At 46.7% G+C, this 25,758-nt stretch overlaps 1 protein-coding gene across 1 annotated transcript in view; it reads right to left on the bottom strand.

The window, feature by feature from the left end:
- The window catches only part of Pebp4 (phosphatidylethanolamine binding protein 4), a 221,158-nt gene that overhangs the window by 174,332 nt on the left and 21,068 nt on the right, over nt 1–25,758 (bottom strand). The window lies entirely within an intron of this gene.

The raw sequence follows: 25,758 nt of genomic DNA, 5'->3' as shown, positions 1-25,758 counted from the left end.
GCAGAGGGTTTGGAGCTCACTATTTGAAGCCTGGAACATCCAACAGGATGGCACAAGAATTTGGGGAAGACTTTCAGGCTCTAATACCACGTGGAGTAGGATACCACGTGGTACGACAGATTTGGTGTGATATCTCAAGCATGTCTTCCTTTTCGTATAAAGCCACTAAATGCCGCCACAGTGAACCCATCCTCACGACCTTATCCACCCCTAACTACCTCCCAGACATCTCACCCTCAAATCCCTTTAACGTATAAAGTTGGAAGTTGAGTTTCCAACATGTAAACTTGCTTGCATGTGTGTGTTTGTGCATGTGTGATTGTATGTGGGCAGGTGTGCATGTGCATTCGCACATGCGTGTGGAGGGTGGCAGACAATCTCAAGTGTTGTTCCACGGTGCCCTCCTACTCGTTCCTTACTAATTCTTTTATGTTTGCTTACGTATATTTTAGTATGTGTGGGAGAGAGGTAAAGGTGGTGGGCGTGGTGCATGTACCTCGCTGTGCAAGTGGAACTCACAAGACAATTCATATCTCCTCTTCTACTGTGTGGTTTCCCGGAATCAAACCAAGACCATTAGGTATGGCTGGAAATGCTCTTACCCACTGAGCCACCTCACTTCCTTCCTTCCTTCCTTCCTTCCTTCCTTCCTTCCTTCCTTCCTTCCTTCCTTCCCTTCTTTCTTTTTATTATCTGCTCTAGAGATCAAACTCAGGCCCTCATGCTTCCAAGTACTTTATTAACCCAGCTAGCTCTCATCGACAGCCCCCACCAAGTGCCCCACACGTGGATTTTGCAGGCACGTTCACACAATAGCACTTCTCTAGTTCTCCCCCAAGGAGGTTCCCAGGCATGTGGCCACCTGTTCCTGCTCCTTTTCAAACCATAATGTGGAGTGTCACTATGCGATGACATGGACTTCCCATAGTATACCTAGTTGACCTCCCCAACTGGATCAGTTGTGTCCCCTGGGAGGCCCAGCTCGTTTGCTAAGCTGCTTCTGCATCCCCAGAGTGCTGTACTACCTGATAGACATTTGTCAGGCACCTTCTGCATCTGCCTTAGTGCTGAGCTACCTGCCAGGTACACCTCAAACCCCAAATAGACCTTGATTTGATCTGGACTCATACGATCTATGTTTGACCTTCTGGAGTCAATACCTACACAGCTATAAAAGGAGGCCTGTGCTCCCACCGCACAGGACATCGAAACCAGGGTTCAAGGGTCAAAGTGCCCTTATGGGGCTATCCAAAGCCACAGGAGTCCTCTCAATGCCCAGAGCCCTAACAGAGGAGCTGAGGATGCTGGGAGACATGTGGATGCTGGGAGACAGGTCTCAGCCACCATGGGAGAAGATGCTGCCTGGCTCTCCATTTTGCTCAAAGGCCTGGGAGAGCTCAGCGTTTAGGGAGATGGTAAGTGGGAGAGAAAATTAAAGGCAAGAGAAGTCTAAGGAAGTCGTCAAAGCACAGCGAGATGAACAGAACCCTGAAATAAAAAGAGGCAAAAAGTAATGCCGTAAATTATAGCTTAAAAGCCTCGTTCTGGGCAAATTGCTTTTTAACAAGTAGACAAGCTCTATCAATAGCATCTACCGTATGTTTTTATAAAGTGCAGAAATATGTTTTTAAAAGGCCAGTAAATAAAGTTCCTATCGATTTGAACTCAAGTGTAATCTGTTTTTCTGTCTGCCACCAGCACTGGTAATAAAGCAGAATCATGTAATACGGTATTTCAGCTAATGTGACTATACATCACTGCAGGGACGCCCTGCGCTGTGGCGATCTATCATTTTCTATTGGTATTGCTTAGCTGCAGAATTTATAAACTTGCTCCAAATTGATGCAATGTTCAATTTTCTTTTCCAATTTATTTTTGGTTGAGCCAAGCAATATTGAAGTCTCTGAGCAAGGCGCTGGGTACCACCAGATGTTACCTGTAAGACAAGAACTCCTTGGAAGGAATGAGGGAGAGTCCCAGCTAGACCTTACCACTTTCTGCAGGCAGAGAGGGCCAAGAACCTGAAAGCAGATGACTGTAGAAAAGACATAGATCCTGCCCTAAGGATGCTCGATCTAGAGGTAATGGCGATTTCCCCAAGGAAATATAGTCTGGAAGAAGAGTGAGGCAGAGGTTATCTCCTCCTTCCTGGTCTACATTTAATAGTCATATGACTGATGGGATTTGGGCAACAGCAATTTAGGGCTGTCATCAAGTTCATGCTATGGGAAGGGAGTTCTGGCATGAGAGACATCCAGACTCCGTGTTGGAGTCCATCATGTCACGGGCATTGTCTTAGTTAGGGTTTCTATTGCTGCTAACAAAACACCAAGACTGGGGGGTAAAAAAGCAAGTTGGGGAAGGGTTAATTTTGTTTGTGCTTCCATATGGCTGCTCAGCATCAAAGGAAGTCAGTTCAGGAACTCAAACAGGACAGGGTCCTGTAGGCAGGACTTGATGCAGGGGCCATGGAGGGGTGCTGCTTACCAGTTTGGGTGGTTTTATTGGTTTGGTTTTGTTCCTAGTGGAGTTTTCTGGAGGCCTAAGCTACAGCCCACCACACAGTTTTGAGGGTGCTTGGTTTTCTGCAGTAAGTTTCTGCTTAAAACAGCAGACTGACCATGTTTTCAGTCTCCTGCAAGCAGGTGCCACCAACTGACACAGGACTAGAAACCAGAAGACGGTCCTGGCAACAGCTCTTCCAATTGCAGGGTGGTGGTGATGGTGGTGGTGATGGTGGTGATGGTGGTGATGGTGGTGATGGTGGTATTGGTGCTTGCTCTTCCTACTGTGTGTGTGTGTGTGTGTGTGTGTGTGTGTGTGCTAGCTTCTCTCTTATTGTGGGGAGGAGAAGATGGGGGGATAGAGCTAGCTCCTCCTATTGCAGGGGACATAGTGTTAGCTCCTCCTATTGTGGGGGAACAATAGTGTTAGCCCCTCCTGTTGTCTGTGGGGGGGGTAGTGTTAGCTCCTCCTATTGTGTGGGGGGGAGTGCTGCTGTTCATTTGGTTGGTTGGGTTTCAGGATCTGACTCCAGCCAGGATAAGTGTCAGAGATAAGATTTACCTTACTCTTTAAGACCATGAAAAACCAGAGTGAAACATGAGCTACAGTGTTTTTAAGACTGAATTTCAGACCATGCACGAGAGTGAACCTTGAGGGAGGACACACCAATGAGAGAAAAAGAGAATCCCAGAATTAGCAGAAGATCCTCAAAACATTTGTTTTGTCTTGTTTGAGGAGGGTGGGAGGGAAGGGTCTCCCTATTTAGCTCTGTCTGGCCTGGAGTTCGCGATGCAGACCCGACTGGTCTAGAGCTCACAGAGATTCACCTGCCTCTGCCTCTTCTGTGCTGAGATTAAAGGTGCATACCCAGTTCTCCCAACTCTTCAGCAAAGAGCTAACCAGAACATGGGGTCCTATCTAAATGCTAAACGCAGATAGAGCACCCCCACTCCCCACTTCCCACTCTCCCCTCCCCACTCCCAAGACTCGCTGGTATTTACTGTGGTTTGCGTGTGGAATGTCCCTCTTAGGCTCGCGTGTTTGACACTTGGTACCCAGCTGGTGGAGTCACTCTGGAAGGTTGTAGAATCCTGAGGAGATTGAGCCTGACTCAAAGAGGTGAATTACTGGGGGTGGACATGGAGGTTTGACAATTTGTCCCTACTGTGCCCTTCCTATCCTTCCTGTGTGGTGTGACACATGTGAACAGCCACTTCATGCTCTTACCATACCTTCCCTGACATGGTGGACTGTCTCCCTTCACAGACTGTGAGCCAAACAAAAGTAACCCCTCCCTGTTTTCAGCAGCTTATTGTTAGGTGCTCGGCCATAGCATTTGGGGGGGTCGGGGGGGGGGGGGGGGAGTAGATTCTGTAGTGCTCCCATCAGACCCAGAAAAAAGCCTCCTAATTCATAGGTGGAAGGTCACACCCGCAGCCACAGGGCCAAAACAGCTCGAGGGGGAACAAAATGGTTGCTGTGGTCTCACCCTCTAATGCATGACTATCAAAGCCCAGAAAGAACTGAACTGCTGTAATGAGCCCAGCAACATGCTAGAACAAAGCTGAGGCGTGTTTACAAGATTACAGTCACACTTCACACCTAACAAAGTAAAGACTCACAGGGTCTGGCACCTACAAAATCTTACTAAGCATGCAAAGATGCAGGGAACTACAAATCGTAACCAGGACAAAATTCAGTCAATGGGAATGGATCCAGAAATGGTTCAGATGATCAAAAGGGGAACACACTAGCACATCCAAAAGTTATTATGACCATATTCCCTGCATCCAAGGAGGTATAAGGATGCTTCAGCATCCCCAGAGAGATGGAAAGGATCGTCACAAGGCACCCCCGTAGAATTGTAAGAGACGTGTCTCAGTGCCTGTGATGAAGAACAAAATTAACAGGATGGGACAGAAGGCAAGCTAACCAGAAGAGGCAGAGCAACAGAAACCGTCAGTAGGAAGTGGGACATCTCCAGGTAGCCAAGTATACCAGTAAATAAGCCCCTGAAGAAAGAGGCAAAGGAAGGAACCTGAGAGGAAACCACAGGAAAGGCTCCAGGTGTGGTTAAAAACTACAAACTAGACAGGGGAGCTAGTTCCAATGGCAAGTGCTTGCTCTACAAGCATGGGGACCCGATCAGACCTCCAGCACCCGTATAAAACTGTCATGTGTGTTAAGCAGACAATCCCCAGCGCTGGGGAGGTAGAGACAGACAGATCCGCAGGGCTTGCTGGCCAGCCAGCCAAGGCTAATTGGCAAGCTCTCAGCCCCAGGGAGACAAGGTGGGTGGCATCTGAGGAGTGATACCTCGGGTTGTTCTTTAGCTTCCACACAGTGCACAGGTGCACACATGCAAAACAAGATCATTTTTTATTGGATCTTGTGGACCGATGTAGATTCTAGATCCAAAGACTTGGCTGTCCTATGTGGATGTGATCCTGTAAGCTAAATAGGTTATCTGAAAATGGCTGAGCTATATATACGTGAATACAACACCTATACTACATAAAGCCAAAGTGACAGGGACCCCTTGATGCCATCTAGGTGTGTGTGTGGGGGGGGGGACAGTCTAAATACTTACAGAGCTTCAGGAATGTTGGAGGAGGTTTGGTTTCATACATGGCCACCCTTCACACCTCTCCAACTCTGTCCCCTGAGGACAGCTCCTTCATGGGCATGTAGAAATGCTTTGGTGAGGGGAAGCTTAGCTCTCTTTTTCTCCTTAGTTGCTTCAGAGATCCTTGGTTTCTAGCGGTTTGGTCATGATGCATGGGTGGTTTTAAAAAAGAAATCCTAACTCACGTTCTCTGAGTTTAGTGGCTCTGTAGTTTGATATCTTCACTACTTTGGGGGATGTTGCTGGTCACCATGTTCCGAGCATTTCTTCTGACCTATCGTCTTAGTTGGGTTTCTATGGCTGTGATGAGTCGCCATGACCAAGGCAGCTCTTATAAAAGAGAACATATAAGTGGGTCTGGCTTGCAGTTTCAGAGGTTTACTCTATTATCGTCATGGCGGGAACTGAGCATGGTGGTATTGAGGCAGACATGGTGGTGGAGAAGTAGCTGAGAGCTCTGCATCCAGAATGGCAGGCAGCAGGAAGAGAGAGTGACACTGGACCTGACTTTAGCTTCTGAAACCTCAAAGCCCGCCCCCAGCGACATACTTCCTCCAACAAGCCATGCCTACTCCATCAAGGTCACACCTCCTAATAGTGCCACTCCCTGTGAGCCTAAGGGGGCCATTTATATTCAAACCACCACACCTAGACTCTTTTTTTCCTAAATGAGGTCTTACTTATATGTGTGATACTTATATGTATGTTTAGCCATTTCATGTTGCCTCACTGCCTGGATGTCCTGACCTGGCCGTTATATCTGTTTGTTTAGATCATGCCTGTTTTTCTGACTTTAATTCATTGGCCCTTTCATCTACGGTGTCCAGTTTGCTAATGAACTCGTCTTTAGTTCCTATCTCAATAAGTTGTCCTATGTCTCGGGCTTGACTTAGTCACTACCATGTTCCTCAGGGGGATGACATCTCCCTGTCATTCTAGACTGAGTGGTATAGAACCTCACATCCACAGGGCTTTCTTCATGCTAGCCTGTCTGTCTGAGCACCTGGTTACTGCCTCCTAGTGCTTCTTGCGCCCTGGGACAGGTGTGATGTGTGGCGGACAGCTGCCATAAAGCTGCTGGTACCAGAATTTGGGATATGCTTCCAGCATATCACTTCTTGACATAGTATGTATGAGGGCTACAATAACACGGGGTGGCATGGGAGCCCAGAGGAGGTTGGAGGCTAATCCAAAGGACAGACAGAGAATAGAGCTCCGAGATCCATTGTCCCAGCCTCAGTGTGGGATTATGATGATCTGACCTAGGGCGATGAAAGAATTAGAGTTAACAGCCACTGATAATCAGTCATTGTTGACTTTTGCTTCTGCTGGCCCCTCCTTTCCAACTAGTAGCTTCTTTAACTGAGAGTTGCATTATATGGAATCCATCCTGCTCACTGAGGCTTCACACTCAGGCTAAGCAGGGTCTTCTCTGATCTCCCCTCATCATCCTTCCATTCTGTCTCTGTGGACCTCTTGGGCGCTGAGCCAGCCCCCCATACCTCTTTCTTGTTCACAGAGATTTTTGTGATAATGGATATTTCATTTCTCACCTCCCTTGACATCCTGTCCTTGGCCTGACTCTCACTTTGTGCCAGTAGAGGCTAAGCAGTTTACCAGTGTCTCCCATGACCATTGGTGGAGCATCATGGCAGAGGGGAAAGCCACCACATAGGAGACAGAATTTCACAATGCTGGTTGCCTCAACATCTCTCTGCCTGGTACAAACACGAGGCTGCGAATTCCACAATCAGTATCTCCTTCCTTTAACTCTCGATTTCCCAATGTATGTTGATAAATGATGGCCCCTTTCCTCTCACAGATCACGTGTGACATGAAAAGTATAATACACAAGATATATCATGTACTGTATATTAATTGTGTCTCACTGTTCTCAAAATACCCGACAGAAACAGCATAAAGAAGAAACTGTTTATCTTGTTTCACAGTTTCTGGAGTGTCTGTCTGTGGTAGGGAAGGATGGAGGAGCACGCTGCCAGGGCCTCGCTCTCTGCTTTCTGTTTTGCTGTTGGGGGGAAACAGCTGCCACCACAATCTTTTGCCTCCATAAAGCAGGCAGTATGTTCCTCCATGCCTAACCCAGTGATGCACATGCACCAGACAGGTTTCACAGCCTCCCTCCCCAAATCATCTTTATCATCTGGGGATCAGTGTTCCAAACACGTTTATAGGGGACACTTGAGATTCAAACCATAACACATAATACATTTGAATACATATGCAATATATTGAGATGTTATATATTTCTAAATCAAATATATAAAGTAGATAACATTGTTGCCCCTTACTATCCACCCAAGGGTATGGTTATCTAAGGACCTCACGTGTAGATACTAAATTTGTTCATCTCTTATATAAAATCATCTCCTATGTAATGTACTCTAATATAAAAAGCTACACCCATCTCCCCCGATTCTCTAATGCATATCTCGAGCTAACGCTGGAAAGGTAATCACTATATCTCATTGCTTAGGACTGACAGCCAGGGAAAAGTCTATGTGTGTTCAGCTCAGAGGAAATTTGTTGGGGGTTGGTTCCAATTCTTTGAATTAATTCGGGCCCCCCAAATCAGGAATCTGCGAGTCCAAATTCTGAAGGTCCTTGTCTCCAGTTGGTTTTTGATAAATCAATAAAGAACCATCAGTCAATGGCTGGGCAGGTAGACTGAGGCAAGACCTTGAGATTTGTGCAGGCTAGGAACCAGAGGAGAGGAAGGAGGGAAAGATCACCACGATTCAGAGGGAGACAGATCAGATTTAGAGCTGCAGAAGGAAAATCATTCAAAATGTAAGTGACAAGGAATGTGGCCCCTGGAAGGGCTGCCCAGAAGTATCTTGGGAAGCAAAGACTAGGGAGCCACCAGAAGGAGCCAGGGCAAAAAAGATAAAATATAGAATTAGAGGGTGTTAAACCAGGATTGCAGGAGGGTAATGTGTGCTAGCAATTAGAACTACCCAGACTTTGAGCTAGTCAACTTAAAATTAACTGCCGTGTGTGTGTGTGTGTGTGTGTGTGTGTGTGTGTGTGTGTGTGTGTGTGTGTTTCATTTGAGAATCCAGGGGTCTCTGGTGGGTAGCTAGGAGCGAGACCCGATGGGAGCACAAAGTGGCTTAACCAAAGTTGACCGCTACAGAAATTATTTTTTTTCAATTAAGAATATTTTTCAGGGGCTGGGAAGATGGCTCAGTGGTTAAAAACACTTGTTCTTACAGAGAACCTGTGTTTGGTTCCCAGCATCCACATGGGAACTCACTATCAATAACTCTAGTTCTAGAGGGTTCAATGCCTTCTTTTGTTCTTCTTAGGTACCAAGCATTCATGAGATACACATATAAACATTCAGATAAAATGCTGATGTACATAACATAAACTTTATTGAATTAAAAATCTTTTTCATCTACAACTAGCTGGTGGAGAACCTATCATATGTGGAGGACAAACTGTTTATCTGCATCTGTGCTTTTCTACCTGTGCGTGTGTGTATGTACATCTGTATACCTGTGTGTAGTACATGTGTGTGGGTCAAATACCCAAGTATACTATGTCTTTCTACTCGGTAGGTTGGTTGGGTTTTTTTGGAGACCAGAACTTATTATGTAGCTCTTGTTGTCCTTGGAACTCAAGACCAGGCTGGCCTTGAACTTTCAAGAGATATGCCTGCCTCGGCCTTCCAAGCACTGGGGATTAAAGGTGTGTGCTACTATACCTGGCATATACTAAGTCTTAATCTTGCTATTAATATGTGAGAAGGATTCAAGAGGAATATAGAAGAAACATTTAAAATGAGCAAAAAAATCTTTATTTTCTGCTAATTGAGAAAATATTTCTTTTCTCCTCTTCCTTTTTCCTCTGCCTCATCCTCCTTTCTCTTCCTTCTCCTCCTCTTCCTCTTTCTCCTATTCCTAACCTTTCTTCTCCTCTTCCTCCTCCCCTAATTCTTCCTCCCCTTCCTCCTTCTGCTCTTCCTCCTCCTGCTCTTCCTTTAAGCTAAGACTGTTCAGCTTCACATTATGCAGACTCCCCTGAGACACTGTAGATAATTGTTTACGTTTCCATCCATCGCTACCCTGTGATGTGAGGTGCTGTGGTTTTGAAGAGTATTGTGCAGATGTGGACACCTGCAGTAAGGCTCTGGAGAAGAAAGGAATGAGATGTGGGAAACAACGGGACAAGAGATGTGGGAAAGAATGAAACCTGTGGAAGACTACCCGACAAAGGAGAATGGTTTCATGATTTCCCTGAATGCCTGTCGCTGCCATTTGACTCTTCACAGCTAGCTCTCTGCTCTTACCATGCATACATATATCGCCAACTGGTTTGTTTTCTTATTTGAAATGGATAACAACCCGTGAGGTGGGATTATGGATCCTGTTTTGCAGTTGAGGAACTTGCCTTAGAGAGGTGGGTTTTGAATCTATTTCTGTCTCCAGCCCTTGAATACCAAACTCTTTTTTTTTAAGGTTTACTTATTATATGTCAGTACACTGTAACTGTCTTCAGACACACCAGAAGAGGGCATCAGATCTCATTATAGATAGTTGTGAGCCACCACGTGGTCACCAGGATTTGAACTCAGGACCTTTGGAAGAGCAGTCAGTGCTCCCATCTGCTGAGCCATCTCCCCAGCCTGAACCAAACTCTTACACATAAAAACATTCTTCATGTATCTGTCTGGTATCTGACAGCAGCTCAAATTCACCATGCCCAGACCAGAGCCCTGGAGTCCCTGTGCCTGCCTTCTGAAACTGGTGTTCTGTTTAATCATTCCCTTCTGTGGCAGACTGAGTGCTGTTGCCTAAATTCACAGTCCCTAATCCCCAGTGCGATGCCATTTTAGGTTTTAGGGAGGTGATTAGTTCGTGAGGGCAGGGCCCTCTTCTAAATGAGACTAACACCTTGGTGAGGAAAGACAGCACAGCTCGGATCCCTTTCACCACTGTGATCCACATAATGAGTTCCAATACAATTGAGAACAAGAACGGGGCCTTGACAAGACAAAGAGTCTGCCAGCACCTTGATTTAAAACTTAAGCCTTCTGAATTACGAGGATAAAGGCTTATTATTTAAGCCTTGGAGGCACGATATTTTGTTATGGCAAAGTGAAAGGTTTGCCCACTCCATCTCAGAACCCATCTCAGATGCCAATCTTCCGAGCCAGCAACAGCTCAATCTAGTGTGTTGGCTTTCAACCAAAGTGCTCTGTACTCTAGGCCTGCCTGTGCTGAAGATAAACATGGCTGCTTTTCCTCTTTTCCTTAGGGGGATGCTCTTCAAATCTGTTGGATGGACAGTAGTCCTTCCCTCCCCGCTTTTCTTCTGCAATCCGTACGCCTTTCTCGGGAAGTCTAGGGTGTATGAGCTACCTCTTCTAGAGGAAATGCATGGTTGAAATTCTAGACAATTCAGACACACTGTTGTCCATGCCTGTAGCCTCAGGATGAGGGCGTGCTGAGGCAAGAAGATCAAGAGTTCAAGACCATAAGGAGTAAAAGGATAACAGGACACGGGACACATACAATATCAAAGTGAAGGGGTGGATACTGGGGGTTTAAGTGGAGATGGGTGGGTTAGCCAGAGCCAAAAATACTTGAAAATCTACTTTGTAAACTAACTTAAAAGTATAATTTTTAAAAATGAAGTTTGAACTCTGGTACCCTGGATGGATGAATGATCCTTATCCCAGAAGACACAGATTATTAAATAAAAATCTCCATGCCTGTTATAATATATTTCCCTCCAAATTTCTGGTCAGGAAGGTCCCAGAGCCTTTCACCCCAAACAACAAAGATTATTGTTATTGTTCTTTTTTTAAAAAAAATAAATTTATGTATATGTATATGTGTCTTTGTGTATATGTGCCACATATGTGTGGGTGTCAGTGAAGGTCAAAAGAGGATATCTAGTCCCCTGGAGCTGGAGTTATAGGTGGTTGTGAGCTGCCTGGTGTGGGTACTAGGAAGTAAACTTGGATCCTCAAAGAACAGCAAGAACTTTTAGCCAAGGAACCATCTTTCTAGCTCCTGCCATTGCTCTTTGATTGCCGACCATATATTGGTCAGACCCTAGTGCGGAAGAAACAACACTTGTGGCTTGCAGAGCATAGAGAAATCAAGCTGGAACTGATGTGAAAATTTCCCCCCTGCTGGCTAGTCTTCATAGTGCCTGAAAGTCTTAACGCACTCTGCTAGGGGAGAAAGTAGATTGGCGGTCGTCCCCAGTACTGGACACTAAATGCTGCAATACTTCCGAGTACGACGTAATCACCACTGCAATAATGGCATGGAGGTTACAAGGGCAACCAATCACTCTGTGATTTGATCTGAGTTCTCCACCCGAGGAAGGAATTCATACTGGCATTAGCAACCTGGTCAAGAGCCCATGGTCTGGGAGGTCATAGACCCATAGAGGGGGGAACCTCCTGGTGTTGTTTAAGTTGATAAGTGGACATGTTGCCAAACTGCCTTCCAAATATCGATGTTTATAGCAATAGGTTAGTCTTGGCCAGAGCAACCTCTCTCTGTAGTGAGTAACAATGTAGAAACTGAAAGCTAGTGAAAGTTCTGAGAGTAAGTGCCTGATGAGTGCTTAGCTGTAAATGAGATGTCTATGTGTGTAGGAGGCATGTTGGTCCTTGTGCCCACGGATAAGTGCACAGGGCTGTCTTCTCAAAGATGTATGTTTACAGAACATGTTTACATCTGTTCCATTAAAGAATGGAACAGATGTTGTTAATAGCCTGGGACCTTTGCGTGTTAACTGTGAGGCCAAGCCACACCAGATCTTTCCACCCCCTACACCCGTATCTCGAGCTGGTTTGTCTCAGTCGATCTATGGAGCTTATCATTATGGAAGATGTCACTTGTACCTTACAAAGAGTTTTGATGCCGTGTCTTAAGCTCTGTTGTGCATGGGAAACCCTTTTCCGAACTGTGCTGTGCTTAAATAGGACTAAAATAAACTACTCGAGGTCAAACCCTTGAAGTTTGAATCAACCGTGGCTACTGAGTGTTGTTGAACCAAATTGCCTTCTGGCCTCTGGTGGACTGTTACTCCGCTGGCTGTGGTATTTGCAGAAATCCCCTGCATGTATATCAACCCCTACAAGGCTTAGGGAAGACAGGTGAAGAGGAAGGAGACGAAGTGTGAGAGCCAGAAAAATGGGGAGGAATCCTAAAAAATGCTATCTTCTTGGAGCTGGAGAGGTGGCTCAGTGGTTAAGAGCACATATTGCTCTTGCAGAGCAGTTCAGTTCCTAGTGACCATGTTAGGCACCTCACAACCACCAAAATCTCCAGGTCTGGGGAACCCAGCATCTGATTCTGGCCTCCCCAGACACCTGCATCCATGTCCACATCTCCATGTACAGACGCATATTTACACACAATTTTAAAAAATGTTTAAATCTTTTTTTTCCAAATGCAAAGAAATGCTGTCTGCTGGATGTGACATGGCCATTGTGCTCATGAACTCGATGCAGTTATGGTTACCTGCAGCATGTCCATACAAGGTTAAGACAGTCAACAGGATTAGTCAGCACTCTAGCAGGCAGCAGCAGTTAAATTCATTGGGTTTCACAATAAGACAAAATAAAGGCCATGAAGGTGGGAGGGGATAGATTGGGTATCTAGAGAGTGTGGGAGGGGCGGTTGAGGGTGAATATGTATCATCAAGATACATATTATACATGTATATAATTGTCAAAGAATAGATAGAAGATAGTCTTAAACAAAACAAAACAAAAAGCTTAAGGCCACCTGGGTTCTGGGACAAAGGGTGGGGCAGGCTAACAGTGCCTGGAAAGGAAATGTTGAGAAAGACAGTAAGGGACTGATCCCCATTGTGGGGGCTTTGTGGAACTGTGTTTTAGTTCATTAAAAACCATTGACCTCAGCAGGCAGGAGAGCATAGTAGTCAATAAATAGCCACTAGAGGCGCATCACTGGGCTTTGGAGGCCAGTTCTGAAGCTTAGTGGTAGTGGCTCAGGGCAAGACACATCCTGCTTCTCTGTGTAGGAATAATGGTAGGACTTGCCTGGGAGTCTTGTTGTTGGAAGACTAAATGATGGCTGGGCAAAGACCTTGGGGAGCTGGAGAGATGCTTCGGTGGGTAAGAGTACTTCCTGTGCAAGCGTGAGGAACCTACTTCAGACACCACCACCCACAGAAAAGCCATGCGTAGTCATATGTGCAGCTATGACCCCAGCACTGTGGGGAGTGAAGACGGGAGGATCACTGGACCTTGTTGTCCAGGCCACCTAAGTCCAGGTTCTGTGAGAGATGCTGTCTCAAAGGAATAAAGTAGAGATTGATTGAGTAGGTCATGCATACACATTACATGCATGTATTAAACACCTCACTCTCTGTCTCTCTTTCTCTCTGACTCTCTGTCTCTCTCTGTCTCTCTCTGTCTCTCTCTGTCTCTCTGTCTCTCTGTCTATGTCTCTCTCTCTCTCTCTCTCTCTCTCTCTCAAACACACACACACACACACACTTTGAGTAGTACCTGATGTGTAGTCATGTACCATTGTGCTCTGCTGTGTGTGGACCTGCTCAAAGAAGCCTACAGATAGTCCTGGGCACCAGGGATGATGAGAGCAGTCAGTCTTCATCATCCTTGCCCAGCTCAATAGCTCTCTAGTTACATGCCATCTCCTCTCAGGGTAGCCTTGGAAGGTTACAGCCATGCTCAGTGTCTGAGGCCTTCCTGTCGGGGAGGTGGGAGAGGATCCAGCTTGCTCACATAAAGTTGTTAGGCTTTCAAAACAATTGACCCTCCCAAAAAAATGCCCAAGCCTGACAAGGGACTTTCTGCAGGGGTTAGGGAAAAGCTTTGTACCCAGGGAAGGTCTTGGAAGGGTCTTTTATTTATTGTTGATGCTAGGTTCCCTGGGGCTCACCCTGTGTGTCAGTATGGTTGCTGCTGGCCTGTGCTTACCTGGTGGCACCTTTTGTTCCCTGAGAAGGAACTTTGACCCTAAGCTGCTGTCTCCCTGGTAACTGTGGACGGGGAGGGCCAAAAGGTGTTGGACATCTCATCTACTTTGTAATGTTAGAAAGAACTTAAACCATTGATGGCCTGGTGAGATGGCTCAGTGGGTTAAGGAGGTTTTCTGATGACCTGAGTTAGATCCCTGAAACCCACATGGTAGGAGGAAACCCACTCCACCAAACTGTCCTCTGACCTCCATAAGTACCCCATGTTACATGCCCATCCCCCAAATAAATATATATAATTTAAAAAGGTTTTTTGAGTTGAAGAAAATCATAGGACCACTCATCAGTGGAGGTCAGGACTATTTCTTTTGCCTTTGAGGCAGGGTCTCCCTGTGTAGCTCTGGCCAGCCTGGAACTCACTATGTAGACCAAGCTGGTCTTGAACTCATAAAGAGATCCTCAAGCCTCTGCCTCTCCAGTGCTGGGACTAAAGGTGTGTGGCACCATACTGAGCCTGACAGAATAAATCAAGCTACTGGATGGCTGACCTTCCTACCTGTGGCCATGGGAGTTAAGTGCTGACTGAACCATGGCTTGGAGAAGTTTCTAGAAAAGCAGAAGGCCTGGCTGATAGTTTCAGATCTATGGCAGGCCACCTGCCAGTGCACCCTTGGGCGAGATCCTCCATAGGCTTTGGCTAGAGGACAGAAGACAGAAGGACCTGCCACCCAACCCAGCAGGGCTGGTACAAAGTCAGTAATGGAGTGAAGGGGGGCAGAAAAGGGATAAGCCCTCTGAGGGGAAGACACAGGGGAGCCGCAACCCCAGAGGGAGGCCACCATTCCCGCTAAGCATTGCTGAGCATCAGAAGCCCCGGGGGAGCACAAGATGGCATTTAGTGGAACACCTGCTGCGGGGAAGGCGCCAGGCCCTTGAGTATATTTTCCCTGTGGGTGTGTATGTTTGCGCATGCACACAGAGGCCAGAGGAAAACATAGGTTGTCATTCCACACATGCCTTTTTTTATTATTACTCTTTGAAACAGGCTTTCTCATTGGCCTTTTTATTATTACTCTTTGAAACAGGCTTTCTCATTGGCCTGGACCTTATCGGCTGGCCTAGGCTGACTGGCCAGTGAGTCCTGGGGACTCACCTGTCCCCACCCAGGGCTGAGCTTACAAGCGCAGGCCGCTACACCCAGCCTCAGCATCACCACCGCCACATAGGTTTCTCAGGTTGCTACCACTTTACCAACTGAGCTATCTCTTTAACCCCTGTATACACTTCTATAGATTAGGCTAAAAGACCGAGAAAGGTACGTTTGCTAGCTAAATACAGAATGGGGGTGGGGGTGGGGGCTGAACTCAGTCTTGCCTTGCTTAGCATACATCGATTGAACTTAGGTTGCTCTCTATATGGCCTTCTTGGTCCTCAGCCACACAGAAGGGTCACACAAATGGGTCTTTGGCGTTTGGGACTCCATAGACTAAAATGCAGGCCCTAGACTCACATCCGAATTCTGGGCCTATTTACTCTTAGTTTAGACATAATTCTGACATTCTCTGCTATTAGGTTTCCCATCCTGTCAAGAATTAGAGGGACCATAAGGATACTAATCATCTTCTGACAGCGGCAAGAAGTGACAGATGACAGAAGGAGAATAAATTTTCAAATAATTTTAGTAGTCTTGGGTGGTTTCAGGGGAAAGCAAGAAACCCCACAAATTTCCTTGGTCCCCCGGATACTGCTGAGCCATCTGAGAAGACTCATATATTCCTTATATGTGTGAATGAATAATCTATATTTGCCGAGCAGGCCAGGCTCCAAGAAAATGAATTTCTGCCTTGTCTGGGGCAACTGGACCTCTCCCAAGTTCTCAAGATCTTCTTTCCCCTTTCCTAGAGACTCTGTCCTAGTGATAGGGTCCTGTGCTTGTTCTTAGCACCCCAGTGATCTAGAGTTCTAAGCATGGTCAGTATAGACGGAGAGTCCATAAAAGGAAGCAATATGTAAGAGATATAAAACCAGATGGTTGTATGCAAAGTATCCCTGGTTTTACCATTTCCACAATAGTGAATAGAGCTGGGGCCCTGCTGTGTGCAATCTAGTCAGAGTCTGGTGTTCTGTTATAGCAATAGAAATGAGATTAAAACACCCCCAGTATCACTCACTGAGGTTAGGTCATTAGAACTCTAGAGGTGGCCTCAGTCATGTAGGACAGCAGATGAAAAGGTATAAAAGATGACATTGGCCAGGTAAAGGCAGGCTGGACCACAAAGGACTTGCCCTTCCCCAAACCCTAAGTCAAAGAGGAGCACAACAGACTCCCTACAAGAGCACACATCTTTCAAAGGAGGCAGAAGGAGAGTTAGCCCACTTCATAACCAATCCCACTCCTGGAACTAGGACTAGATTGGCGCCCAGAAGGGCCCCAGCCCTACTCCTCACTACAGAAATGATACAGCAAGAACTATTTCAGAAAAGAGATTTCCTTAGGCTGTGGTTGGTGCTGGAGGTTTAAGGTCAGGCTTCTCTTTTGTGGCCCTCGATGAGGGTCCCCATGGTGGGATCACAACACAACTAAGTGGGAGGGGGAGGACATATGCAAAAAATAGAAGAGTCAGGGGCGCCAGACTTGGCTCTTTAATAACAACTGGCTTCAGTGAGAACTCACTTTACGATAGCGTAAATCCCTTCCAAAAGGGATTCCTCCAATGACCTAGCCACCGCCCAATAGACCACACTTCCCAACAGTTCCATCGCTTTGCTTCAGCTACACAGGGAATCAGACCTCCAGCGTGTGACTATTCAGGAGCCATAGCACATCAGACCAGAGCGAGGGATGGCTTTTCTTCAGGGTGAGAACAACAAAAGAGAAGCAAAAGAAGAGAATAATATGAGACCAGGTAATCTGGAGCTAACTAGATATTGTTCCTCATTTGCATAATCATTTGCCTACCCAGCAGACTCTGGATCAGGGCCCTGTGTGGGTGGGTCCAATCCTAGACCTGGGGATTTGGTCTTGAGACTGTCCATCAAGCACTCACTACCACACTCTTGGATCCTATGCTCCCAAGCAGGTGTGGCCTTAGCCAGGCAGAAACAAAACCTCAGGACCCTGTCAGAATATAAGCCTGTAGCTCAAAGAAACCAAAGGATCGGACTCCAGATAGGATGTTGAACCAGGGCAGCCGTTTACAGGGATGATACAAACACCCTTAGCAAAAGCCAAATCATGCTTTTTAGACTCAGTCTTGTAAGGCAAGGCATACTCGTGGTCTTAGATTGTCATTCAAGGTAATGATTTTAAAAAGTCCACGTGCATCTCTTCACTCCTAGCCCATGTCACTTCAAAATAGACTTTGTCAAGCCCCCAAGTCCCCTTTAGTTGCATCCTGAGGCAGATAGAGTAACTGTTCCCAGGTAGACACATGACCTAGAAAAGATGCGACTAGCCTCAAATCCCTTCATCTTGGATTGGGTTCCTTCTTAGGTTCTCCCCCACAGCCCGCTTGTCACCAGCTGGGGGGTGGGGGACAGTGAGTGCTGACTCCTAGTCTCTGCCCAGCTCCCATCACTTCAAATGTCACTAGAGTAATGAAGAGAGTGACTTGGCTCAGGAAGAGCTAGGGTTCCTGATATTACACAGAGGATTGGAGTGAGAGAGGGTTTCACGAGCAGAGAGAGGCCGGAGCTCCTGCTGGAGGGGAGCCATGCAATTTTCCTAGTAAAGCCTAAGCTTCGAGCTCAAGAAAGGCCTTTCTTATAACGCCACACACATTTTCTAAGCAGGGCTTTACAAACTGGTGGGATTGAAAAGAGGGCTGTGGTCTTTCAGATTTGGTTTTCTTGTCTCTCTGATGGTGCCTGGTGCTCCTAATATTTTAAGAGGGAGAAAAAAAAATTAGCCCAGATGCCAGAAACATTAACAGTAGGATTTATTTGCCTGTTATTGAAAACATGGACATGATGCTGTGTTTCAATGCACAGCTTTCGGATCTAGATCTGGGCTTCATTATCATTACTCCCCAGCTGTGTGGCCTTGGGCGAGTTACTTAGCTTCTCTAGACCTCAGTTTTTACATCTGTGAAACAGGGATAATAATGGTTCTGAAAAGTAGCTGGATTAATATTTCCACTGTGCTTAGAGCCATGTCTGGCACATGTCTGAGCCTGCTAAATAGAACAAAATAACCAGGCACAGGCGGGAGATAAACGGGGAGGCATTCCCAAGCAGTATCTCCTAGCCTGAGATGCCCAAGTTCTCTTTCATCCCCCCAACTCCTCACCCCAGAGGCAGCAGTTCCTGAATGGGTCTGCTGGGGAGGGAGCGCAATGAAGGGTTAAACCATGGAGTGCACAGAAAAACAAGTTCCATCTGGTCCCCGGGACAAAGCGACAGCCTGCAAAGCCCCCAGCCCGGGCTCCTGCTCAAAGGACACATTGCTTTTTAAAATTCCAACTTGTGGCTGCTTCAATCCGTTCTCCACACCCAAGAGCTCCCAACAGGATCTGCAAATGGCAGTGGCAAGCCATTCCCTCCCCTGAGAGCCTCTGCCTCCAAAGCTCAGATAGGGTGACCTGGGACCTGGCCTCCACCTTTGGCTTTGCTTCAAGGTGGGCAGTATCTCCCATGGCAGGAGAGGAGGGCAAGATGGAGCAAAAGGGCAAGACCTGGCTTGAGCTAGCAGGACTTTCATTTACATACTGAAGTCTGCGGAATGGTTGCTTTGCAATCGAGCTATTTGCTGCTTATCCCATGCTGTGACCGGAACCCCATCTTTGGGTTCCTCAGAGACTTAGGAGAACCCTAAGAACCAGATCAGAGGAGCAGGGTTGGTCCTTGAGGCAGCTCTCACCCCAGCATCTACTGTGGGAGCATGGGCCCTCCCCGTTTGGGAAAGGAAAGGAAAGGAAACCAAGATGAAACCAGGGCCCCCCAGTTTCTATCTCCCCTACCCCCAGGCACGTGCCAGCCTGGAGAATACTGAATCCAGATCTTGCTCTAAGCCCACAGAGCAGGAAAGTAATTCACAAAAAGTTGGGCAATTCAAAGTTACGGTTTCTATAGCAACCAGCACTCAGACCATTTGGATAGCCGAAGTCTTTTCTCTTAGCATTCACTCACCACCACCACCACCAATAGCATTTTTCTTTATTATTAAAATAATACTCATTCATTGGAGAACATATGGAAATTACAGACAAGTGTACAGAGGAAAATAAAATTTACCATGAATCCTACCATTCAAGATAATCCAGTGTCAACATTTTGATGTGTTCCCCATTTGTCAAGTTTTTTTTTTAATTTTGCACTCACAAAAAGACATATTTTTTTATAAAAAAAAATGGGGCTAGAGTGAAATTACTGTTTTATAATTTGGTTTTCTTTCACTTAAAATATATTGTGAAACTTTTCAATAGCCTTAAATATTCTTTGAGAATGTGATTTTTTTTAATGGCTTGCTGGTACTTTTTTTTCATATGGATAGAGTACATTCTCGTTAAACTGCCTATTACTTAACGTTTAGATGGCTTTCATTTTTTTTCCTGCTATTTTAAATAACACTACAATGAACATCCTTTACATAAATGTCCATCTGTGGCTGATTAAGTCATCTGATTAGAATAAATTCCTTGAACAAAAATTACTATCTATACATGAGAAACGTGCTAATAGTTTTGATATACTTTACCAAAATCACCTTCCAGAGAGGTTGTGGCGATTTGTACTTTTGTCTGTAACACACTCTCCCCTTTAAGAGAAGGGTGCCAGCTGCCATCTGGCTGGTGTTACATCAAGTCTAAACCACTTCTAAACTATATCTTAATATGGGGCTGAGGATGCAGCTCGGTTGGTAGGGTGCTTGCCTGGCATGCTTGAAGCTCTGGATTTGGTCCCATGTACTGGATAAAAACCAGGTGTGGTGGTGCATGCGTGTAATCCCAGCACTGGGGAGGAAGAGGCAGGGGGGGTCAGAACTTCAAGGTCATCTTCAACTACAGACTGAGTCTGAGGCCAGCCTGAGCAACAAAACTTCCCGTCTTAAAACAAACAAACAAACAAACAAACAAACAAACAAACACCAGAAAACCCCTGCATTCATCTTTTCTAGCATCATCTGGTAGCATCCTTTGCATCTTCTCCCTATGGAGTATGCATCTCTTTGGTGCTGATTTGCAAGAGCCCTTATGTGTAAAGATAATATATGTTTGTGCCAGACTCAGCCCTAGAAGGCGGGTTTTGAAGGGCAGCAGCTTTGGCATCTTATCACACGTCTGTGCTTGCCTTGGTGGCCATCTTCTGTCCTCTTGTGGGCAGACCACCACTTTGACACATTGACGAAACCTAAATGCTGCTCCTCTGCTCATTCTGGGTTGGGTTTGATTTCCATCAACTGCTCCAAGCCGATTCAGGCTTTCCAGGAGTGCAGGCTTTCCCTGAGAGCTCCGAGGATGGAACCTGGTCAGCCAGCTCTGAGAGCACTGCCCTGCAGATGCAGGTCCTGGTCCACCTGCTCCTGCCTGTCTAATCTTGACCTCGTAGGTACCTTCCCTTGGCAATCCCGGAAGGCTGCTAATAACTAGAGGGGAAAGGAGCCATTCCAAGACTATTCACCAAGCAAAGGATACTTCACATGGCCTTTGGCTCCCCATCTGGGGGGATGGGGAGAGCCCGAGGTGCAGAAAGCTCGAAAGCATGTTAAAAATATGGGGATGCAATGCAGAACCTCAGATTATTCACTTCTCTGCCTGCGAGATGAACTGGGAGAGCAGCTCTGCAGAAACGGTGCATCATGAGGACGTGCTGGGTGCAGAGAGGACCTTGCATTTCTGCTCCCACAGGTATTGTTCTTTCCAGCCCAACCCTACTCAAAGGGCCTTAGAGCCCCAGGCAGGTCTCTGGATTGTCAACAAAGGTGGTTCATATGCCCTTATCCAGCATCAGGAGACAATGCCTGCCACCCCCTCTGTACCCCATTTCCACCTATCCCTCAGACTTCACCAAAGTTATCTCTCTGGGTGCTGACATGGGAAGAGACTTGGTCATTCCCTCCTTGGGTTTCCTGGGTGTCTACTGTCTGAATAGCTGAGTCTGGCTTTTTTTTTATCTGTCTTACTTCATATGAAGACATAATATTTCCCTCCCATCTCTTATTTATTTATTTATTTATTTATTTATTTATTTATTTATTTTTGCTGTTATCTCTCAGCCAAGGAGTGAGGAGAGTGCAGAAGTGAGGAAGAGTAAATGGCAGGCATACACAAGGTTCTGGGTTCAGTCTCCAGCAATGGAGAAAGGAAACAGAGGGGAGAGGAGAGAGAGAAGGGGAGAGGGGGTGGAAAGAAGGAGGAGGCAAAGGAAGAGGAAGAGGAGGAGGTAAGAGAAAGGAAAATTATTTTCACTTTCCTGCCAACTAGGCTTTGGTCTTCTTTGGCTGTCAAATTGTAAGGCCTCACCGGGCAGTGGTGGTGCACACCTTTAATCCCAGCACTTGGGAGGCAGAGGCAGGCGGATTTCTGAGGTTGAGGCCAGCCTGGACTACAGAGTGAGTTCCAGGACAGCCAGGGCTACACAGAGAAACCCTGTCTCGGAAAAAAATAATTGTAAGGCCACACTGGTCACCTGGGTAGCCGAGACTATTCCTCACTTCATTAACTCATCATCAGCATCATGTACACAATGTCAGTGTCAGACACCAACAGACTTTGCCTACTGGAGCCAGTGAAACTCAGGCACTGCAGGGTTTTTTTGTTTGTTTGTTTTTTTGTTTGTTTGTTTGTTTTTTAGCTCCCTGGCTATCATCATGCCATAGTATGAATACATTGAGTTATGCCATAAATCCTATGGATATTTTTTGAATTACCATGAGAAAGAAGAAAAACAAAGAAAGTCAGGAGGCTATGAATGGTCAAAGAAGGAAAAGAAAGAAGGAAAGAAAGACAGAAAGAAAGGAAGGAAGAGAGGGAGGGAGGGAGGAAAAAAGGAAGGAAGGAAGGAAGGAAGGAAGGAAGGAAGGAAGGAAGGAAGGAAGGAAGGAGATAGATTGGCCTAAAGGCTAAACTCTATCATAAACAGGGCTATGCGAGACAATACAAACAAAAAAGACCATTAAGATGCATGAAAGGAGAAAACCAACCAAAGCACTGATGAGAAGGGTCCACAGGAGCAGAACTTGCCTGTCTGCTGGATGGAGAGGGATGGCGTGGATCAGGAGAGGAACGGCATGGATCGGGAGAGGGACCGTATAGAGCATGCATACGTTCCAACATGATTGAGCAGACTCAAAGGAGAAAGAGAGAAAATGAGGCATCACTCTACCCAAAGTTCATGCTCAAGGAGAAACAAAAGGATTGGAAGTTATTCAAACAGAAAAGGGAGAAAGAAGGTGTGGAGGAGACTGGTTCCTCGGTCTGCTTTGTTGACGATGGTTTGTTCAAGAAATCTACCTATAAGAACCTATAGTAAGAGCCTATAGTAACCAATGGGCCTACGTTTCAAAGAAGCCCATGCTACACATCCTGAGCTGAAAGCTACCTTTTGCCTGCCAAAACTTGGTGTGAAAAAGAATCCAATATCCCCACTGTATATGGCCCTGGGTGTGATCCCCAAAGGTACAGTTGTTGACATGAATGTGAGCCAATTGGGCCTTGTGACCCAAGGTTGGTTGGGGAATGTGTGCCCAAGTTACCAACCATCCTGAGAATGATGGGTGCGTAAGTGTGGTCTTGCTGGTTTGACAGGGATTTCCTATAACTCACTCTAAATCATTACTGAAGACTACGAACTGTCGGGAAACTACCACTGCTGTGATCTTTCTCAATACTACCAAGCAGCCTTACCAATGCACAGTCATCAGAAGTATTTATTAAACTGTAAAGAAAAATGAATGAATTGGAGATCTCTATTGAATCCTTCCTCTGGAAGTGTAGGGAACCCTGTGCAAGGTGGGTAGGAAGAATTGTAGGAGCCAGAAGGGTCAAGGAAGCCACAAGAACAGAGCCCACAGAATCAATTAGACATGAGCCATAGGGCTCACAGAGACTGGAGCGGCAATCTCGGAGCTGCGTGGGTCTGTGCTAGTTCCCCTGCATATATGCTGTGATTGTTTAGCCTAGGATTTCTATCGGACTCCGAGCATTAGGAGTAGGCGCTGTCTCTAACTCTTTTGACCGCTCTCAGGACTCTTTTCTTTCTACTGGGTTGCCACACCCAGTCCTGATAGGAGGGTTCGTGCTGCGTCTTACCCGTGTCTTGTTATGCTGTGTTGAGTTGATACTCCTGGGAGGCCCGCTTTTTACTGATGGGAAAAGAAGGAAGAGAGGATCTGGGGGAGGCACTGGGAGAGAAAGGAGAAAAACTTCCCAGTTTTACAAAAGGAAGAAAGAAAGAAAGAAAGAAAGAAAGAAAGAAAGAAAGAAAGAAAGAAAGAAAGAAAGAAAGGAAGGAAGGAAGGAAGGAAGGAAGGAAGGAAGGAAGGGGGAGGGGAGGGGGAGGGGAGGGGAGGGGAGGGGAGGGGAGGGGAGGGGAGGGGAGGGGAGGGGAGGGGAGGGGAGGGGAGGGGAGGGGAGGGGAGGGGAGGGGAAGGGGAGGGGAGGGGAGGGGAGGGGAGGGGAGAGGAGGGGAAGGGAAGGGAAGGGGAGGGGAGGGAGGAAGAAAGAAAGAAAGAAAAAGAAAGAAAGAAAGAAAGAAAGAAAGAAAGAAGAAAGAAAGAAAGAAAGAAAGAAAGAAAGAAGAAGAAGAAAGAAAGAAAGAAAGAAAGAAAGAAAGAAAGAAAGAAAGAAAGAAAGAAAAAGAGAGAAAGAAAGAAAGAAAGAAAGAAAGAAAGAAAGAAAGAAAGAAAGAGAATCTTCACCAAATCACATCCATTCAACCAATCTGTATTAAGAGCCCGCTGTGTGGCAGAGATTGTTCTCCATCTGAGGGTACAGCATTGGGTTAAACAGATGAAGAGCCCTGCCCTCCCAGAGCATACAGTCTGGGATGTGGGGTCATGGTAGCAGTAGAAAGACAAACTAGCAAACCCCAGAATTCTTGACGGACTTTCATGTAGGCTAGAAGGTTGTAAAGGGGGTATAAGTGGACTCTACGAGGCCTCCCTGAGGAGGTGACCTTCAGTCAACCATCTAAAAGGGAAAGAGCCATTTGAGGAAGGTTGGAGAGGGTGGGGGTGTTAGAAGGTAGAGATGGCTCTCTGATGCAAAGGACCCCAGGAATACAGGTAAGTTAGGTGGGCAAAGTGCAGAGGAGCTGAGAGCAGAGAGGATGTGAGGAACAGGTCAGATGCCAGGGCATCTATCTGGCAGGCACTGGTAGTGACTGGGCACTTACTCAGGAAACTGAGGGGAAGCCTGACAAACTTTGAGCAAAGGCTTGAACTCATCTGACCCGCAGATTTAAGGGCTCCCTCTGATGGCCGAATTGAGAACAGGCTGAGCCTTGGGGACAAACAGTGGTGCTTGGTGGTAACTAGGCGAGAGGCTGTGTCAACGATCTAGGTCCAGAGAGTAGTAGCCGCTGCCAAGGTAGGGACCCTGAGGAAAGGAGAGATAGCCAGCTTCTAGACCTTTCCATGGGGCTCCGGTAGCACAGTGGGAGAGACAGAGACACCCCTCCACTCCCCCAGTCCTGGGTTAAAACTGAGGATAAAACGGGTTTGGTAAGGGGTAAGGCGGGGACTGGATGCTTGATATGAAGGGCCCACAGGACATCTCAGTGGTCATATGAGTTGAGACAACTGGTATGTGGATAAGGCCACCCAAGAAAAAGAGGGACAACTAAGGAGAGGACAGAGAAATGAATGAGAGAGAGAGCATGGATCCTGGAAGCTACTTGTGTCTAGCAGGAGGGAGCCACCCACTGGGGGAAACAGTCCAGATGGGGCCGAAAAAGAATTCCACAGAGGACTACCCTCTGGCTCCTAGCCTTGAAAGGGGTACTCTTGGGACTCTAAGGGAGAACAGGGAATCTTAGAGGGCCAGGGAGTTTGCACAAGGTGGCAGAGCTCCAAGCAGTGGCACCAAGGTTTACGTCTTCCGAGAGTCCCTGGCTTCTTATTCTCTAGGCTCAGATTCTAACTAAACCTCGGTAAACTGAGGCAGGCAGCTTTCACAGCTCCCAGTTTCCACTTAGGAAACCGCGAGCACTTTTTCAAAATCTTTGTGATCTGGGGTAGGCAGTGGGAGGTACCCTCGATGTTCTTCCCATCAGCAGTTTCCCCCCGGGCTAATCGTGAGTGGGGGGCGAACTGGGGACATTGAAAATGGAAAGCATTCGGCGTCTAGCTCTTTGCACTGTCGTAACAGAGGTGCAGTTTCACTCTGGACTAGTGAAAAGAGAGACGCAGCTGAGCTTGGTACCTCAAGCGTCACACCAGAGCCACACGGTGGATTCTCTGTGCCTTCTTCATTCATGGATCCCGCTCCACCAACTCTGAGAAGCCTGTGTGTTCCTGCCCTGGTGGCCCCAGCCAAGCTTCCGGGCTTTGCGTTGTTTCAGGCACGATGACGGTCACCTCGCGCCCCCTGGTGGTAACTCTTTCAGTTACGGCCTCGGAGCGAGCAGAAGGCCTCTGTTTACACAAGCAGGCTAGGGAACTGGAACCCCGAAGCACCTTCAGCAAAGGATGGGATGTGGCAAAGGAGGAGAACTCCTTTGCCACATCCCATCCA

Source organism: Mus caroli, unplaced genomic scaffold, assembly GCF_978045245.1.
Source record: "Mus caroli unplaced genomic scaffold, Mus_caroli_1 scaffold_12, whole genome shotgun sequence".
In the NCBI taxonomy this organism is placed as follows: Eukaryota; Metazoa; Chordata; class Mammalia; order Rodentia; family Muridae; genus Mus; species Mus caroli.
This window is presented reverse-complemented; position numbering and strand designations above follow the sequence as displayed.